Below are 6,537 nucleotides of genomic sequence, written 5' to 3'. Positions count from 1 at the left end.
GCAACTTTGGTGATGACGGACACGAGGCCTTAGGCAACGAGTCAGGGTTTCCTAAATTTCCCCAAAATAAAACATTTAGGTGGCGACTCTGTATCTGGCAAAGTAGTCCATGTTTGGAACTTCTTTTAAAAAAACTGTTTTCTCAAAACGATTTGCTGGATTTGGACTCTTTGGTTCAGATTAAGAACCGTGACAATTTGAGTCCGAACGGTAGTGAGCCCAAATGAACAGAACGGGACCTCATTCCTCCCGGGACGTTCGGGGACGTCTACACATGCATCGAGGTGGTGACCCTTCACGCACAGAGGGTAGGAGTTCCCGGGATCGAGAGAGGCGTCAGTCTCCTCAATGTCGAAGCAGGTCGCCAAGGCGAGACAAGCAGTTGCAGGGCAGATCTTCTCAACCTCAAGTCGAGAAGGGATCTGACTCGAATCTGTGCCCATTAAGCTTTGCGGTATTTGTAGGGAATAGACCCATGACAGAGACGGACTCGATCATTTGGGACCCAAATGTAGCGGTCGAGTTTGCTCGACAAATTTTTCCTCCTGAGGTTCAGCAATCGATGGTAGGTCATCAGGACTACGAAGTATTTCGTGAAGGCATTCACGGGGCGGTGAAGGGGCTTTACACTGCCTATGAAATCGGCATGCGGTTGCGCACTGCCCGCCGAGAAATGGAGAAGAAAGAGGAACGTATTCGAAGTTTGGAGGCTCGCGGGGAGGCGGCTAAGCGCGAGTTAAGGAAGACCAAGGCGGCCCAGGCATAACCTGCCGGGCATGGAAACCGAATCGTGGAAGAAAGGGTTACCAGTCGGCTCATCAGTTCCGCGCTTGCCGATCGTGAGACGGCGAGTATGTTCGCAATAGAGAACGCCAAGGGGAGGGCCTATGAGAAAGGCTTTCATGACGGTCGAAAAGTTGGAATCGAAAAGACCAAGGAAAAACATGCCGAAGAAGTTTGCTGATATGAAAATCTTGGATTTAGGCACGGTTGGATCAAGGCATCTCAAGCCGCAGAAGCTCTTCGAGCGTCGGGCATTGATTCGGCATCGCCACTCTACCACAGTAAACATTTTCCATTTTCTGCTTTTGAAGTCGAGAAGAGTGAGGATGAGGGTGATGCCATATAAGTATACATATTGTAAGGTTGAAACGCAGATCGTGTTCAAAACTATGTAATATATTGCTTGTTTTATCGAATAAAAAACCTTCTATGATAAATATTTTGTTGCAGTTCGTATTTGGTATGTATGCGTTTCGTTTTACTGTATATGTTTGAATGAATGTATAAACGTTGATCGGCAGGGTCGACCCATATGTGATAGCCGTTTATCCCTGAATGAGGCTATTGTAACTTGAGGAAGCCGAAAGCCAGTGGATAGAGTGGCTGCGGCAAATTCAACTCGGCTCAGGTCCTAGATTTTCGGCCGGTGCACGTGCTTCAAAAAGTCGTTTGGATAACTACGCCGTGGCAAATGTCAACCGACGTTTTTCTCATGGAGTTTAGTGTTAGTGAAATCGCCTCGGGATTGGGGCCTCGAGATCGCTGCCAATATTGAAAATAAAAGGAGTGGGCACTTCGTGCAGATAAACAATCACTCATGTGTGGTGGGATAAGTGTGGATGTTAGTTAGAGAGATTGGAGTTCAGCCGATCTTGGAGTTGCCATGGAGCGCGGCAGAGGACCCATCCGTATGGAAAGTAGGGCGTCCAAAAGTTGGCATGAATCTTCAAGTCGTCGAAGCAGATCACCCTGAAGGAAAGGCAACGACCGTTGGGTTTTTATCCTTTCTTGTCCTGGATCTTTGCCTTGACATTGTCACTGGTATCAGGGGAGGACTTGGGCACAGTTGGCTCAAGGCATTACAAACCGCGGAGGACTTCCGGGTGACGGGAATTGATTCGGCGCTGCCGCTTTACCAATGCGTCTTCTCCCTTTTTTAGCTTTTGAGTTTGGAAATGGGTATTGTAATGCTCAAATGCAAGTTGCGTTTATGTAACAACTGTGTGATTAAATAAAAATTGTAATGCTCAAATGCGGGTTGCGTTTATGTAACAACTGTTTGATCGAATAAAAAGCTTTATTTCGAACATTTGCGTCTTATTCTGAATTTTTTATATGCTTAGTTAAGCACCTTATTTGCGTCTTATTCTGAATTTTCTATATGCTCAGTTAAGCACCTTATTTCTGATGTTGGCAAGTTTTGTTTTGTTCGTGCCAAAGGGTACTTCGAATGCAGAGGCTAAATCGGCCCTTAGGTGTCATGCACCAAAGGGGGCTCTGAATCCGGAGTCTTAGTCGGCCCTAAGGTGTCATGCACCAAAGGGGGCTCCGAATCCGGAGACTTAGTTTGGCCAATCGTGATATCCACGAAGGGCACTCCGAATCCGAAGACTTAGTTTGGCTAATCGTGATATCCACGAAAGGCGCTCTAAATCCGGAGTCTTAGTCGGCCCTAAGGTGTCATGCACCAAAGGGGACTCCGAATCCGGAGACTTTAATCGGCCCTAAGGCATCATGCACCCAAGGGGGGCTTCGAATCCGGAGACGTAGTTTGGCCAATCGTGATATCCACGAAGGGCGCTCCGAATCCGGAGACTTTAACCGGCCCTAAGGTGCCATGCACCCAAGGGGGCTCTAAATCCGGAGATTTAGTTTGTCCAATCGTGATGTCCACGAAGGGCGCTCCGAATCCGGAGACTTAGTTTGGCCAATCGTGATATCCACGAAGGGCGCTCCAAATCCAGAGTCTTAGTCGGTCCTAAGGTGTCATGCACCAAAGGGGGCTCCGAATCCGGAGACTTTAATCGGCCCTAAGGTGTCATGCACCCAAGGGGGCTCCGAATCCGGAGACTTAGTCGGCCCTAAGGTGTCATGCACTAAAGGGGGCTCCGAATCCAGAGACCTAGTCAGCCCTAAGGTGTCATGCACCCAAGGGGGCTCCGAATCTGGAGACTTAGTCGGCCCTAAGGTGTCATGCACTCAAGGGGACTCCGAATCCGGAGACTTAGTTTTGCCAATCGTGATGTCCACGAAGGGCGCTCCGAATCTGGAGACTTAGTTTGGCCAATCGTGATATCCACGAAGGGCGCTTCGAATCCGGAATCTTAGTCGGCCCTAAGGTGTCATGCACCAAAGGGGGCTCCGAATCCGGAGACTTTAATCGGCCCTAAGGTGTCATGCACCCAAGGGGGCTTTGAATCCGGAGACTTTAATCGGCCCTAAGGTGTCATGCACCCAAGGGGGCTTCGAATCCGAAGACTTAGTTGGCCCTAAGGTGTCATGCACCAAAGGGGGCTCTGAATCCGGAGACTTAGTTTGGCCAATCGTGATATCCACGAAGGGCGCTCTGAATCGGGAGACTTTAATCGGCCCTAAGGTGTCATGCACCTAAGGGGGCTCCGAATCCGGAGACTTAGTTTGGCCAATCGTGATGTCCACGAAGGGCGCTCCGAATCCGTAGACTTAGTTTGTCCAATCGTGATATCTACGAAGGGCGCTCCGAATTCGGAGGCTTAGTCGGCCCTAAGGTGTCATGCACCAAAGGGGGCTCTGAATCCGTAGACTTTAATCGGCCCTAAGGTGTCATGCACCCAAGGGGGCTCCGAATCCGGAGACTTTAATCGGCCTTAAGGTGTCATGCACCCAACGGGGCTCCGAATTCGGAGACTTAGTCGGCCCTAAGGTGTCATGTACCAAAGGGGGCTCTGAATCCGGAGACTTAGTCGACCCTAAGGTGTCATGCACCCAAGGGGGCTCCGAATCCGGAGATTTTAATCGGCCCTAAGGTGTCATGCACCCAAGGGGGCTCCGAATCCGGAGACTTAGTCGGCCCTAAGGTGTCATGCACCAAAGTGGGCTCCGAATCCAGAGACTTAGTTTGGCCAATCGTGATATCCACGATGCGTGCTCTGAATCCGGAGACTTTAATCGGCCCTAAGGTGTCATGCACCAAAGCGGGCTCCGAATCCGGAGACTTTAATCGGCCCTAAGGTGTCATGCACCCAAGGGGGCTTTGAGAAATGAATGGAGCCACGAAGAAAAATGGTTTGCGTTGCAGAAGTGATATATATACAAGTATCAAAGCCCACAGGTCGGGTCAGTGATAGGGTTTTCATTGAATCTCTGCTTGTGCCGATTGGGGGGAGCCACGGATCTCTTCAATGCCATGGGCTGTCGGAAAGCGCACAAGATGATGATAAGTGCTTGGAACAGCCCTCATAATACGTATCTAGGTTCGCCCCATGATGACATTATACGGCGAAGGGAGCTTTACGACCAGGAATTCTACTTCGACCGTTCTGGAGCCCGCTTGAACAGGTAGTATGATCTTCCCTAACGGGTATTCAGGATTCATATTAAAGCCGAACAATGGGTGTGGCGCCGGAGATAGATCTGACTCGTTGAGGCCGAGTTTGATGAAAGTTTGGTAATACATAACCTCTGATGTACTCCCCGAGTCTACGAGAATGCGTTTAATGGTGAACCGATTTATGCGTAATTTAATGACCAACGGATCGATGTGGGAAGCTGTTGTGCCGCTAAGATTGGAGTCATTGTAAGTAATTGTAGGAGCTTCTTTGGGCCATTCAGTCGAAATACGTTGCTTTTGGGGGATTGGATGCGACTGAATTGTGTGCATGATTGGGGGTGCAGGCAGGCTGTAGATCATATGGATCACGCCAAATGGAGGTGAGTCCTGCCTCAAGGCCAGTGCCTTGGTTGGCTTTCCCTTTCTCACATACTGTTGCAGTCGGCCGTCTTGCACTAGTTCTTCCAGCTGATCTTTTCATGCGTAACAACTTTCCATTTTGTGGCCGTGATCTTTTTGATATTTGCACCGCCTATCCCTTCTTCGCATGTTGGGCGGTCCCACCATCTTTGATGGCCATTTGAAGAATGGAAGGTGTTGGACTTTGGTCATTATTGCAGCAATTGGTTCGGACAACTCTGTGTACTTCTTGTCGGCACGCCTTGAACGCCTGCTGTCGACTTGCAGTTGTTCATTCGTCCGGAGGGAGCATTGATCTCTTGATCGGCGAGTATCCCGCCTTCTGTCTCGTTTAGCGCGTTGCCGAGGCTCTGGGCTAGGAGGTGGCGTGGAACTTATTGGTTGAGCAATTTCAGGGGGGGCCGTTTTGTTGGACATTTGGCCGGCTTTTATTCTCAAGGCATCATCTTCCACTTTGCAATACTCTTCAACTTTCTTCATCAACGCCCAGACTGTTTTGAGGGGTCTTCTGGTCAGGGAACTGCGAAGAGGACTGTCAGGATGTAGTCCCATTTTGAAGGCAGTGATGACCATGGCGTCGTTGCAAGCGTCGTCAACAAGGTTGAAGCACTCCCAATAGCGCGCCGAATATGCTCTGAGCATTTCTTCTGACTGAATCTGCATAGCCCAGAGAGAGTCGGCCTGTTTCGGCTACACCTCGTTGGTGATGAACTTGGCCCTGAAGGATTTCTGTAATTGATGGAAGCTTTTGATCGAGGCCGGCTCCAACTTGTGATACCACCTGACAGCTAATGGCCCCAGGCTGCTGGGGAATATCGGCACATGAGGGCTTCGTTGTCTGCATACAATGTCATGGCTTGCTTGTAGTGACGGATATGATCAGTGGGGTCTGATTTTCCATCGTAGAGAGTGAATGACAGAGCTTTGAACTTTTTGGGCAGGGTCGCCTTTGCAATCCGTCGGACAAAAGGATCGTGCTAGTCCTCTTCGTCTGAACTGCTCCTCCTGTGCTTGTTCCTTATATGTAGACTCTTTTCGAAGGGGCTGGAAGTTTCAGATCGTTCCTTCTTGTTGAGCTCTGTGGTTAATGAGTTGGAGTCGCTATTGGTATCCTTTGGTCGGGCTCGAGGTCGTTGTCCACCGGCCCTCGGAGGTCATTCGGGATCTTGGCGCATGGCTTCTCTCGATTTTGCGACTTCGAGGGCCAAATCTTGATGGAGACGTTCATTTTCAGCGATCATGTTCTCCAGCCTTTGTTCATTCTGCTTTGCTTGTTTGATGATCACCTGCATTGTCTCTTGCGCTGAGGTCGTTGGTGAGTCGAAGTTCAAGGCGCTTTGCAGCGATGGTTTCTTTTCCGAGCATATTTGCTAGAGTGAGGTCATTTCCCTGTGCGGTCTCGTCAATGGCTACCGGAGGATCTTCAGTCACGCCTGCCATGGATGTATTTGAGTATTCCCACAGACGGCGCCAATTGTGGAGAAGTGGTTTGGAAATACTCTTCGGATCCTAGGAGACGCTAGTGATCCTCAGCTAGTCACCTAAAAAGATACAGGCCTTGTTTGGTTTGTATTTGAGAAACATGTTTTGAGATAAAAAGTACGAAAATTTGTTTGGTTTGGTTTTTTTTCAAAAGATGTTTTGAAAAATTATTTTGAGAGAGTTTTGGAAAAATTGATTGATTTGATGTGTATGAGAGAGAGATTTGTTTGGAAAATTTGTAAACCAAACAAGTTTTGGAAAAAAATTTTGGGAAAATTTGTTTGGTTTGATTACTTTTGAAAACTTATTTGTAGAGAATTTTT

Source organism: Camellia sinensis, chromosome 10, assembly GCF_055761805.1.
Source record: "Camellia sinensis isolate YWXY chromosome 10, ASM5576180v1, whole genome shotgun sequence".
In the NCBI taxonomy this organism is placed as follows: Eukaryota; Viridiplantae; Streptophyta; class Magnoliopsida; order Ericales; family Theaceae; genus Camellia; species Camellia sinensis.
This window is presented reverse-complemented; position numbering follows the sequence as displayed.